The sequence below is a fragment of the Protomyctophum bolini genome, assembly GCF_963924005.1.
Source record: "Protomyctophum bolini genome assembly, chromosome: 14".
NCBI lineage: Eukaryota > Metazoa > Chordata > Actinopteri > Myctophiformes > Myctophidae > Protomyctophum > Protomyctophum bolini.
The window spans coordinates 12,905,409-12,918,606 of record NC_137875.1 but is presented as its reverse complement, the minus strand read 5'-3'; the positions used below and the strand labels follow the sequence as shown (position 1 = coordinate 12,918,606).

Sequence of the window (13,198 nt, the reverse complement as noted above, 5' to 3'; positions counted from 1 at the left end):
ACATGGAGATTTCGCGATGGCAGGCTCTCAGTCAAATCTGGTCACATAATGAAGAAATACAAAGGGCAAATATTAATTCATGAATAGAATTAAAACTATAGGCAACAAAAAACGGAGAGATGGGGTGAAAAGGGGAACAGAAAAAAGAGAAGGAAGACTTCAGTGAAACACATCTAGACACATCTGAGGAGGGATAGAAAGCTCGGCCAATCAAAGGACTGACTGGACTGCTTGACCCCACTGGGCCACGCATATTTAATTCGGTCGGTCAGAGGTCAAAATGGACAAAGAAACAGCTAAGACAGAACAAAGACTGATCATAAGCTGGAAAGGGCGTCTTATGCAAGTACTGTATCTATAAAAAGGAAATCACAAAAAATAACACAGCCAGAGAATCACACGTCTGACATTGAAGGGTCATGGTTCTCTCCTTCTAGAGCTAAATGTCACACGTCTGACATTGAAGTCATGGTTCTCTCCTTCTAGAGCTAAATGCCACACATCTGACATTGAAGAGTCATGGTTCTCTCCTTCTAGAGCTAAATGTCACACGTCTGACATTGAAGAGTCATGGTTCTCTCCTTCTAGAGCTAAATGTCACACGTCTGACATTGAAGAGTCATGGTTCTCTCCTTCTAGAGCTAAATGTCACACGTCTGACATTGAAGAGTCATGGTTCTCTCCTTCTAGAGCTAAATGTCACACGTCTGACATTGAAGAGTCATGGTTCTCTCCTTCTAGAGCTAAATGTCACACGTCTGACATTGAAGAGTCATGGTTCTCTCCTTCTAGAGCTAAAAGTCATCCGGGTGACACTCAATGGGGATGATGACCTCGTATAGCCCCCATGAGCTGACTCAGCTGAGTAACGGAAGTTGCCATTTCCGTTCACGAAAATATATTTAAAAATATCTTTACATTTACAGCAACAAGCTATAGCCTTAGATGATTTATATTTATATTAGAATACATTTGCGCGACTGTAAAGACGAAACGGAAGTGGAGAGGAGGCTCCACTTCCGCTTTGTCGCATACTCATGAGACCTCTTCCGTTGGCCCGCCCCAGACTGTATGATGAAGCGTTTGGAAATCACGGAGGCAACGGTCTGGTAACGCGAGATTAGTCAAAGGAGGAGAAGATAGATCGATGGATCGATAAACTGATATGCTGAGCACTTTTTCTAAGCATTCCGGGGGTTTACGGGGATTTGATCCCTCAAGGCTAGAACCGGCCCTGCCTGGCATCCACATTCAGTGTGTATAGTTTCAATATATTTTTTTAATATTATGAAGCTTGGTTTATAATATGTTCCTCCATTACTGAGGCATTACACTGTGCTACAATTATGTAAGGTGTGACGTGTGTACGACGTGTTCTGAGTCACGCAGGCTTTCCATGCCGGGCCGTAGCAACGACACGACAGGGACAGAGCTGAGAGAGAGAGAGAGAGAGAGAGAGAGAGAGAGAAAGAGAGAAAGAGGGAGAGAGAGAGAGAAAGAGGGAGAGAGAGAGAGCGGAACGCCTGCATCATGACTCTGACAGACTGCTTAGCTCTCAATCTGTCTGGATGCAATTTTCTGCCTGTCTGTCTGTTGGACAATTTGCCTGGCGACCGCCTGCCTCTCTGTCCAGTCCGTCTGTCTGTCTGTCCATCAATCCACTGCAGCCTGCAGTCATGTCTCATTGTGACTATAATCACCAACTCGTCGCTGTCGGGCAGAATGAATTCAATGAGTTTAATGAATCGTTGCTGTTGGGCAGAAACCTCCTATCTCCATATTCTAACTGTTTGAATGACCTCAGGTGTCCCTGATGAAGGTCGTTTAGACTGAAACGTTGTCATCTAATAAAACTACTGCTCTATAAGTGAAGACGGTGTGTGGGACCCTTTTCTTCTCATGATTTGCATTTGGTTGCCGGCTCCGACGCACCTGTCCTTGTAGGAGTGCACAAGGTCTTTTCCTTACACCATAGGAGAGATAACAGGCAAACGATCAAAATAACAATTATTTTACATTCTCAAATTGTGTGGACTTCTTGGAAATTAACTCTGTAATACAGATAATAACATTTTAACTCTTGGGAGTGTAAAATATAGACCCATAAGGGTCCATTTGGTTACCACTGTACTACAGCATCACACAACAGCATCAAAAGTAGCAGATCCACAAGCTTGTACATGTGCTACTTTTGCTGCTTTTTTATTATTTGAATCTTGAAAAGTATAACAGTTGTGGACATATGAGGTTTCCCCTCCCCCTGACAGAAGCGATCTCTCATTTACCAACCAGCCCGGGGTTGGTTCCTCTGTCTGAGATTCCAGCAGAGCGTCCATAATTAGATTCCAACTTAAAACAAAGAAACTGGAAGATCCTGTGGCAGTCATTCGCCCCGAGACACATGAGAAGAAAAGGCCGCATTTTAATTACCTAATGGCATCTGATGTTTCAAAGTCACCGTGAATTGGGCGGGGCCAACATTAATTTAAGCCAACATTAATTTAATTTTTATTATTTATTTATTTTTAATTAATTGTTTTGAAGGGTGGGCTTTTATTCCTTTATTGATGGAACAGTAGACTGACAAGAGCATGATTATTTTTTTAACCGGCAATCAATTTATTGTGTTCCATCTTAGATTAATGGAATTAACATAGCATATTTATCGGGATCGCAATGAAAACTCCTTTTCAAACTTCCTGAAGCAGGCGGTGAGCTCTTTTCTTACCGGCTGGTGATTGGTGTTTTTGTCGCCTTCACCTAACCCAAGGCGAGATATAAGCAATGAGCCTCGGCTCTGTCGCCACCGCGTCTCTGCACAGACGAGATGGCCTTATAAGTCACAGGTGACTTTGATCCAATAAAAGGAACGGGCCAGCCGGCTGGCCTGGCTAAACGAAACATCACTCCCGCCGTCTGCTCACTTGACCTTTTGTGATATAATCTGTCGGGACGGAGACCTCATAAATCCAAAACTGTTATACCCTTTCAGGATTCAAATTAAACTCCAAACGCGCCTCCTTCTCGCCGCGTTTCAAGCTTGCAGATCTGCACATTTTCATGCTTTTGTGTGACAATGCTGCAGTGTGATTAAGTAGGGCGCTGATTTACGAAAACTAAAATCACAAAAAGTCAGAATATGGAGATAAGAGGTTTCTGATGGACAGAAGGAGGCGAGGAGGGAGGAAAAGGAGGGAGCGAGTTGGGCGTTGCAGAGACTCAGGTCTGGATCTATTGAACTCTGTTCTAATAAAGCTCCAGGTGACAAACGGCCGCGTTAATAGATGGAGGCGAGAAAGCAACGAGGGACAGTGAGTCATCCCCATACAGACACAGAATTATGACGGGTAACGAAAGGTGGCTGTGGGCATAATCATTCATCGGGCGGGGGGTATATAACCAATCGAAATGGAGCCGAGGAACAAAGTGCTACATTTCCATGTTGTAAAACGCTGTCCCTGGTGAGTTGCAAATTAAAGCCTGGTGCGTCGTTCACTTGTTGGAGCTAGATAGAGACAGAGGAAAGGCATGTATCGTGGCTGTCGGGCAGAAACCTCTTATCTCCATATTTTTTACTTTTTGTGTTTTCTTTTGTTGTAAAATAACACCCTGCTTGATCATCATACTACAGCGTCACACAAAATCATCAAAAGTAGCAGGTCCACAAGCTCGATATGTGGCACGAACAGCAAGTTTTGAGCTTGTAGATCTGCCACTACCTTTGATTTTAGGTAGACAGAGACAATATACATCAATATGCATGCGCTGAATTAACGCCTTTCCATTGACGGCGTGCATTTTAAATACAATGAGCTCAGCCACGGATGAGCTATCTGTTCTCCAATATCCGTGCTGAGGTTTCCCTAACTCCTCCTAATAAGAAGTCTCGCCCCGACAAGCTTGAAATGGAGTGCTTTCAGGATAATAATACCAGTTGATGCAGTATACCACTCAGTATATATGCTGAGATATGCGGCAGGCCATGCCTGCTATGAGAGGTATAACCAAGAACCAGTGTGAATTTATTTGACTAAAACTATGACGCAAAATGACGACTAGTTTTTTCACTGATGAAAACTAGATAGAAACTAAGCTGTGATGACTAAAGTTATGTATTGGTTGGGCATGGGTGTCACGCTCTGAAAATAGACGATCTACACTAAGGCACTATGATGCCAACAGGGCCTGCTGAGAAAAATGGGGGGGGAAACGTAGTTGACTCAACTGTAGATTTAATCGACTAAAATCTTATATTTAATAAACTAAAACCAGATGACTAAAATATGACTAAAACTAAATGGAATTTTGTTCAAAAGACTATGACTGAAACTACTTCAAAATATGCCTTCAAAATTAGCATTGTGGTCAGAAGAGAACGCCATGAAGTATTGTTGTTTCCAACACTGAACGGAAATCACATCTTACTGCGTGGCTTGTAAGAACACTAATTGTGTTACATGCTGCAATTCTACTCCAACAAGGTGTATGTGTACTCTCTGATGAAATATCAAACTACATTACCCCCTCCCTCTCTGCAGTGTTTGTCCCTTGTGGTCGAGATCTGGAATAGACAGCCATTCATCAGCGCCCAGAGGGCTGTAGTCAATGCCAATTGAATTGTCATTGACTGAACTGATAAATCATGGCAGATGACAAATGAATAAGCCAGCTAGTTAAACTGGATTTGCTGTGGATGGATGGATGGGGGGGTTAGGGGTTAAGGCACACTATTTCACGATTTTTTCAAAAATAGCAGATCTAGCTTGTAGATCTGTAATTTCTGAACAGCCGAAGTATAAAATATGCTTTTGCTGGGTCCCCCTGATTTTTTATTATTATTATTTAACAGATTCAGGTTGGGGTTAGGATTTGTAGAGGTTAAGTGTAGGGGATTTATGCATGGTGTTTAGGTATGGAGCTTGAAAACCGAGCCCATTACAAACTCAATAACGCATTGAGTACCCGGAAACAAACTCAATGACACATCGAGTACCCGTCCGGAATCAATAGGCTTTGGGCTTGTCGAGCCTGGTATCGAGCATAGCAGCCCTGACGTCATGTTTAAACAATCAAGACAAGAGCTGATCAACACTTAAATCTAATCAACCACACTGGCACAAACATGTAAAAGAGTATTGATACCTGCCAGCCAGCGCTGCCTGGGAAAACAAAATGATGCTTTTTGACATTACACACAACACTTAGCTCGCTAGCATTTATTGAAAAAGTAGGATCTAATTCACGCCAGCATTTTTCCCATTTTGAGCTCTTATTTTTGAAAAGCCACATTTCCAGTCTACCGGAAGTAGTATTATCCTAGTAAGCTCAACGGAGCCTGGACAGGCCTTGTTTACTAGATGAATCCAAACCGGGGCACTGGAGAGCTCCACATCGCCGGCTCTGTGCCGTCAAAGAAACACTGTTTTCATCTTAACTGCCAAATAAAAAAATATACCAGTTCTGTTCAAAAATTGTCGTCTCGCGTATTTCCACAAAATATCAGAAAATGCTCAATAGTGGGCTTGAAAAAAAAGTCTGGATCAATAAGCAGGATCGATAAGGTGCTGGTTATCTATATAAATTAACGAGTTCCATCCTAGTGATGTCGCCCACTGAAAATAGCAGGTTACTTCTCGTTTTACACACACACGCACGCAGACACTTTGTATTACTGTATACTTGCAAGGGTATCGACATTTAATTTACTCAATGTACATTTTTAATGTAAGGTTTAATAAGGGTTAAGCTTGCTTTCGAAATGTACACAGAGTAAAAGTACAATAGTATACCGAGTACAGCAGTATAGCGAGTATAGCAGAGCAAGGCGACAGAGAGACAGCGCTGCATGGCGGCGTTGGCAGCTGTATCCGTGCTGATGATGACTTTAGCGACAGCAACTAGACATTAATTCCAAACACGCCGTGGGAAAGTCTAATTAGCCGCCACAACCCATAGCACTACACACACACACTCGCATAACAGCTGCAAGGCACACGTATACGTTCATTTAAATGCAGCCCAACATCTGTACACAAGTACACAGGGGTAAAATCCATCTCACATAATACCTGTCAGAGAAGTTCAGACAGCACAGTACAGCACAGGTGCATTAGTTCTTTTCTTAGATCTGCTCCCTTTGTTGAGTCTTTTAACCCATTCTGACCTGAGATCAGATTCATTACGAGGTTTCCACTGGACACACACTGGTCTGATTAACCCATTCGGACCTGAGATCAGATTCTAAAAAATGTCAGTCGTTCTTCGATTTTTCAAAAATAGCAGACCTACAAGCTCGTAGCGCGCCACCGAGATCTGCTATTTTTCAATAGCTAAAGCATAACATGATGCCAACACCAAAATGGGTGCCCGGTCAGAATGGGTTAAATCCAGGTTCTGGAGCTCTATATTCTCACGCTTCTGAACGTCCTTGAAGGGCTGAGTTTGCCTTCCTTATTATGTTTAAGAAGGGTTTGCCTTGCCTTTTCTTTTCGCTCTACTGACTACTATGACTGGAGTGCCGTTTAATTATGGTTCTGTTTTGCTGTTTATATCGATCTGTAAAGAACTTTATTAGAATGAGTGTTGTTTTCATGAATGTATAAATACATTTGATTGATTGATTTAAAACACACACACACACACACACACACACACACACACACACACACACACACACACACACACACACACACACAGCTGTTCACTCATCTCCGTGTTGCATCGTTTTGTTAATATACTGTAATGCCCTACTTTGTCATACCAGAGTGTCATGCAAAAGTTATCTGCTATTTTTGCTATTCATTCATTTCTTTTAAAGTGTGTCTGTTCTATAAATACTACGCCGGTACCCGTTGGGTACTGGCCTACTCGGGAACGATGCAAATAGCGAATGAATGCCCCTACACGTTATAACCATCTGTCTGTCTGTGGCCCATATGGAAAGGTGCAGTGGTAAGGTAACTGGTAAAGAGTGCAAACTGACAAGTGGACTGACTAACTAATCAAATGGCAGGTGTGGGGAATTCGACAGGTGTGGGGAACTTTTCAAGCTATAGGCTGAGGTTGCCATGGCAATTGATTGGGCTCAACGGCCAGAGCCTTTTCTGGCCGACTTGGCGCCGGACACTGTACTCGGTCGGTCGATCCAAGGGTTTCATCAAGATACATGAACTACAGACGTGCGTGCGCACAGAGATTCTGTGCATATATTCTAAGTTTGAAGCAATGAAAAGTAATTAACAAGAGCTTGTGGCAAAATAATAACTACAGTGGATCCATTGAAACGCGGGTCGTTGTTTTTTTCCTGAAAAGTAACAGCTTTGGACATACAAGGTTTAAACCCGATAGCGCCGATGAGGAACGGGAAGAGCAGGAGGAGGGAACACGTTCACACTCATTTTCTCCACAGTGGGACGTCTCAACCGTCCAACGGTGTCCTCCTCCTCTCAACAACAACCTTCACAAGGCCTGACCTTGTGGGACGGCCGGACAGACAGAGGGATGGACATAGGAATGCCCATAGGACTGACGGACGGACAGAGGGATGACCCAGGACAGAGGGAGGGACATAGGTATGCCCATAGGACTGAGGGACAGACAGAGGGATGACCCCAGGACAGAGGGAGGGACATAGGTATGCCCATAGGACTGAGGGACAGACAGAGGGATGACCCAGGACTGAGGGAGGGACATAGGTATGCCCATAGGACTGAGGGACGGACAGAGGGATGACCCAGGACAGAGGGAGGGACATAGGTATGCCCATAGGACTGACGGACAGACAGAGGGATGACCCAGGACAGAGGGAGGGACATAGGTATGCCCATAGGACTGAGGGACAGACAGAGGGATGACCCCAGGACAGAGGGAGGGACATAGGTATGCCCATAGGACTGAGGGACGGACAGAGGGAGGGACATAGGTATGCCCATAGGACTGACGGACGGACAGAGGGACAGAGGGTCAGGACAGAGGACAGAGGGAGGGACATAGGTATGCCCATAGGACTGAGGGACGGACAGAGGGATGACCCAGGACAGAGGGAGGGACATAGGTATGCCCATAGGACTGACGGACAGACAGAGGGACAGAGGGTCAGGACAGAGGACAGAGGGAGGGACATAGGTATGCCCATAGGACTGAGGGACGGACAGAGGGATGACCCAGGACAGAGGGAGGGACATAGGTATGCCCAAAGGACTGAGGGACGGACAGAGGGATGACCCAGGACAGAGGGAGGGACATAGGTATGCCCATAGGACTGACGGACAGACAGAGGGATGACCCAGGACTGAGGGACGGACAGGACTGAGGGTCGGACAGAGGGATGACTAAAGGGCTGAGGTAACAGCCCGGCAGAGCAGATGGTCTCTGGTGTTCCCACCCAAGGTCCCATTAAGAAACAGAGGCAGGCCCTGACCTATTTCTGTATATTGCGCAAATCCACCAGCTGATGGAGGCGGAGCAGGGTGGTGGTGGGGGTGGTGGTGTTATAAACCTCAAACATGTCTTTTTTTGCTCATTATGGGATGCTCATATTATTGCCATATTCTAACTCTTCAATTTTTTCCTTGCTACTTGATCCTACTACTACAGCGTCACACAAAAGATCTGCAAGCTTGAAACATGGCGCGAAGCGTTTTGATTTAGAATCCTGAAAAACAACAGTATTGGACATTATGGCGTTTCCACCCGATAGAGACTTAGATGCTTAGATGACTGGGGGTCCCCCAGGGCTCTACTAGGTCCGCTATCATTTGCCTCTACAGTTACATCTCCATTTTGTAATAAAGAAGTATCTTTTAGGTTAGGCCATGGCTCAGAGGTCCAGGCACCTTGGCTAGTAATCCAGTCTGGCAGTGTGCCGCGGGTTCGACTCCAGATCCCGACGGCCTTTACTGCATGTCTTCCCCCCATTTCCTGTCAGCCTACTGTCTGTCCCTCCATAAAATATATAAAATAAAGGTGAAAGCCATACAAAAAAAAAGTATCTTTTAGCGTCTTTGGTGTGCAGGCTCTATACCTGGACCACAATGCACTGCTGATGAGATGCCCTGTGTAGGCGAGTCTCTTCAAGTGGGTGTCGTTGCCGTCGGCCGTAAAACTCTTGCAGTATGTTAAAAACCGCTACTCTTCAGGGAATGGAATAAAAAATGTGTTCCAATGGATCCAGTGTAGTTTAATTTAGTCAGGAGCTCTCGTTATTACTTGGTTCAGTATAATATAAAACCCACACACACACAGGGTTGCGTCGCGACCTCTTTGTGAGATTGTAGATCGAAATATGGATATACGTTTTTTTGCCCGTCGATATGAACGTGTCTGAGAAAAGAAAGGGTCATGCTGGCATCCCCTTGTACAGTGCAGATCATGCGTGCGTGTGTATTACTAAAATTGTGAGGACCAAACAAGCATAGTACAATTTGATAAATAGACAATGTTAGAGAGAGAGAAAATATGTTTGTGGAGATAGGTTTGCAATTAGAAAAATATTCAGGTTGGGGTTTGTGTTTTGATTAGCGGGGGGTTAGACTTATTAGCGAAAAATAGCTATCATCTGTTATTTTAGGCCATTTTCAATACCGTCCTAAAATGTTGATGTCCTCCGAGTAAAGTAAAAAACGTGTGTGTGTGTGTGTGTGTGTGTGTGTGTGTGGTATCTGTCCTGCTGTCCATCAAAACGTTTGTAACCATAGCAACTGCCGTGTTAACGGTGCCCAGTCATCCAATTTTCTGTGGCTGTCCACCGGGCCGTCACACATACACACACAGGTATTAACACACACGCACACACAAGATAGAATGTGTCGGATGCTAGAAGCAGAAAGGCAGGGGCAGATTGAGACAAATAGCCTTGCGCCCTGCCTTCCCTGTTGATTCCCCTGCCTGGATCGGCTTGGCTGCTCCTGAAAAGATCAAGTACAGCCCCAGGCCTATTGAATTACCACACCAATCTAAAGCCACCAACACCAGCACTACGGTGCCGGCTCACCGCATGACACCCTGCCCGGGAGGAGACGTCAGTGCTGGACAAGGTACTCCACCAACCCCGCCGGTATACTATAAGACAGTGGTTCCCACATTCCTTTCATGTCAAGGACCCCCCAATTTGTATTGCCCCACACCAGGGACCCCCCAGAAGAGACGATTTAGGCTATGTAAAAAAAAAAAAAAAAAATCTACGATGAATTAGATTCTAAACAATTATATGTACATCAGACTTATGTACATCTGCTATTTTGTAATATCCAACAGATAATAAATGGAAGAATTATTCCTATGCTGTATCTGTGTCATTTTCATGTCAAGACATCTGAAAATATTTTCTGTCAACACTGTCAAGATCTTTTTTTCTTTTTTGCAGATGTACAAACTGTGAACTTGTACAAAACAAGGAAAAAGAGATTGAAATGACTGGGACGCTTGCTATACTAACACATTCTGCTGTGGAAGACCCTCCTCAAGGACCCCTGGGGGACCACGCCGGGTCCGGACCACACTTTGAGTACCACAGTCCCAGCTACAGCAGACACTGAGTGGGCCAGACATGACAAGCATGTGATTGGGGAACATCATCAGCGGCGGCGGGGGCCACGGGTGGGGGCCACAGGTGGGGGCCACGGGCGGGCGGCACACGGCTGGAAGAGAAAAGCAACGGGCCGTCGCCCCGTGGCTGGCTGGCACGGCCGGCGTACGTGAGCCAGGAGGAGGCCATTACAGCCGGCGGGCATTGCTCACGCTGAGAAATAACTGTCAACAACGAGCAGCAGGTGCCGACACACAAACACACACACAGGCGAGGACCGTGACCGTGCATGTGCCCTTGTGTGTGTGTGTGTGTGTGTTTGTTGTGCGTGCGTGCATTGATTTGCACGGACGTGCCCTGCTGAGAGACTTTATGACAAAGCAGAGTTGCAATAATACATTGTTTCCTCGCACTGGTCATTTATCAAAGACATCCGTCCATGTGATCATAGCCTCCGACACACGTGCACACACGCACATGTACACGGGCACACACAGGCACACACACACACACACAGACACAGCCATATATCCAATTTCGATTAGGGACACTGTCACCTTGTGTGCTTTACAAAAGCCGGGGGGGGGAAATGATTGATACGGAAGCATTGGCCGGTCTGTGTTTGCTCGTCTCAGAGGGCTCGCTAGCTTTTTGTGTTGGTCATCACCCTTACAATATAAAGTCCAATCAAATATTTATCACCCCCAGTCACACATGACTGGGCTCCCACAGTGTAGCTTTTAGCCCACGGCGAGATCGAGGGGTGAAAGGGAGAAGCATTAGGGGATACTTTATCGTTGCTGTCGGCGCAGATACCTTTTATCTCCATAGTACATTGGTTGTTGTTTGATTTACCGAAAATTAACACCCTACTTTATCATACTACAGCGTCACACAAAAGCATGAAAAGTAGCAGATTCACAAGCTCGAAGCGGGGCCACGAAGCAGCGAGTTTTGAGCTTTTCCATCTGAATTTGAACCCTGAAAAGTGACTGTTTCGGACTGTGTGAGGTTTCCACCCGGCAGACAATTTACTTTCAAGAAAGCGGCAACACGATGCCGGGGCGCGCGTGGAAATCTGTTGAATCAACCGTTCCAAGAATGTTTTAACATCGACAACGTTTAACAAAGTTTTACCCTTGAACTACAATTAACGGATTGAATCAATAACATACTGCGACCGGCGACCGCAGTACCAAGGGAAAGACCTCCGGATGTCGGACCATCCATCTGCTGCGTGGCTACCGTCAATTAAGACCTGATCACCTCCTGTCACCAGACCGCTAGCCTGAAAGAGCCCTATGCTTTTCCGAGCATATAGGTTTCCAAACTAGCGCTGGAAACCGACGCCGCCACTCTATTGGTTCACCAACCTATGAGCCCGCCTCCACTCCCCCCGCTCTGTAGAGACTTTACTTTCCCTGTGGACAAGCCATGTAGATTATATTTCAGTTTGGGGTTTTTTGCACCCGACTTAACAATGGACAACATCTATGCCTGCTGCTATGTGGAATTACCTATATGCGTTACCACTTTAATCCCTTATGCTCATGTACAGTACGTAGTTTATCGACTTTAGCTACAAAATAATGTAGATATCTTGATTTTTTTTTATTTAGCTGGGGACCCCGTGGAACGCCCACAAGGACCGCTGGGGGTCACCGGACCACACTAATACTTTGAGAACCACTGCATTAGGGGGGAGGGAGGGGGGGGGGGGTAATGGAGTTTACGGAAAAAGAAAAAAAGAAATCAGCCACTGTACAATGAAGTTTGATTCTGATTGAAAGAGGTGTACTAAAAGGCTGTCCTTCTCAAAGCTCTTCGTGTGGAGTGAGAGAAGAGCATGCATGCGGGGCGGGTGTGTGTCCGTGCGGCGTGCCAGTGGGACAGAAGCGAAGATGAAAGAGAGGCTCATTTAGGAAACTGACGGCTTCCCTTCAAGGAACTAGCTCATCTCATCTCCTTCACCACGAAAGAGGCTGATGATGGAAGCCGTGGGGGCCGCCTCTCAACTCCCAGCTCCTCTCTGTCTCCCACCAGCCAGCCGCCTGCCTGCCTGTGTGTCGAGCAGATCGACTGTCACATTCCAACAGCCGCTAACAATGACACCGTATTCATTTTGGATGGTTCCCTTCTCCATCCTGTACCGCTGTGTGTGTGTGTGTGTGTGTGTGTGTGTGTGTGTACACCGTCTAGTTTACATCCTGCTCCCCAGACGCGCCCAGATAGATGAAATGTCTGCGAGGAACAGACATTGTTATTATTCCCATTCGAATGAAAGTGCCGCTTGACAAACAAATGAACAGAGGCGACGGCCGGAAAGAAAGAGTTTGGTAATTCATAGCTGAACGGTTCATCATAGTGGGAAACATCGGAGTGCTTCACGGAGCAAAGCATGCGACAAATCAGAGGAAGGCAGTGATGAATATGAATGTAATTTCAATACAATGCAGAAACAAATGCCCCTATCAGGATCAGGACAGTTCTGCTCTTAAGGCCATTCAAGATATTGGACTGTGGGCAAGTTCACAAGCTAGTGCTCATCTTTATGGCAACATTTTTTAACGTTACCTTATTTATTAAAGTGTCAACCGTCTCTGCAAGAGGGCGACACATTTTTAATCAATACACCGTTTTATGCGCCGCTTTTATGGAGGTGCATTTCGTTTT

At 45.5% G+C, this 13,198-nt stretch overlaps 1 protein-coding gene across 11 annotated transcripts in view; it reads right to left on the bottom strand.

Annotated features, from left to right (window-relative positions):
• Positions 1-13,198, bottom strand: part of LOC308328683 (calcium-activated potassium channel subunit alpha-1a) — a 223,450-nt gene that overhangs the window by 153,508 nt on the left and 56,744 nt on the right. The gene's annotated exons all lie outside the window — the stretch shown is intronic.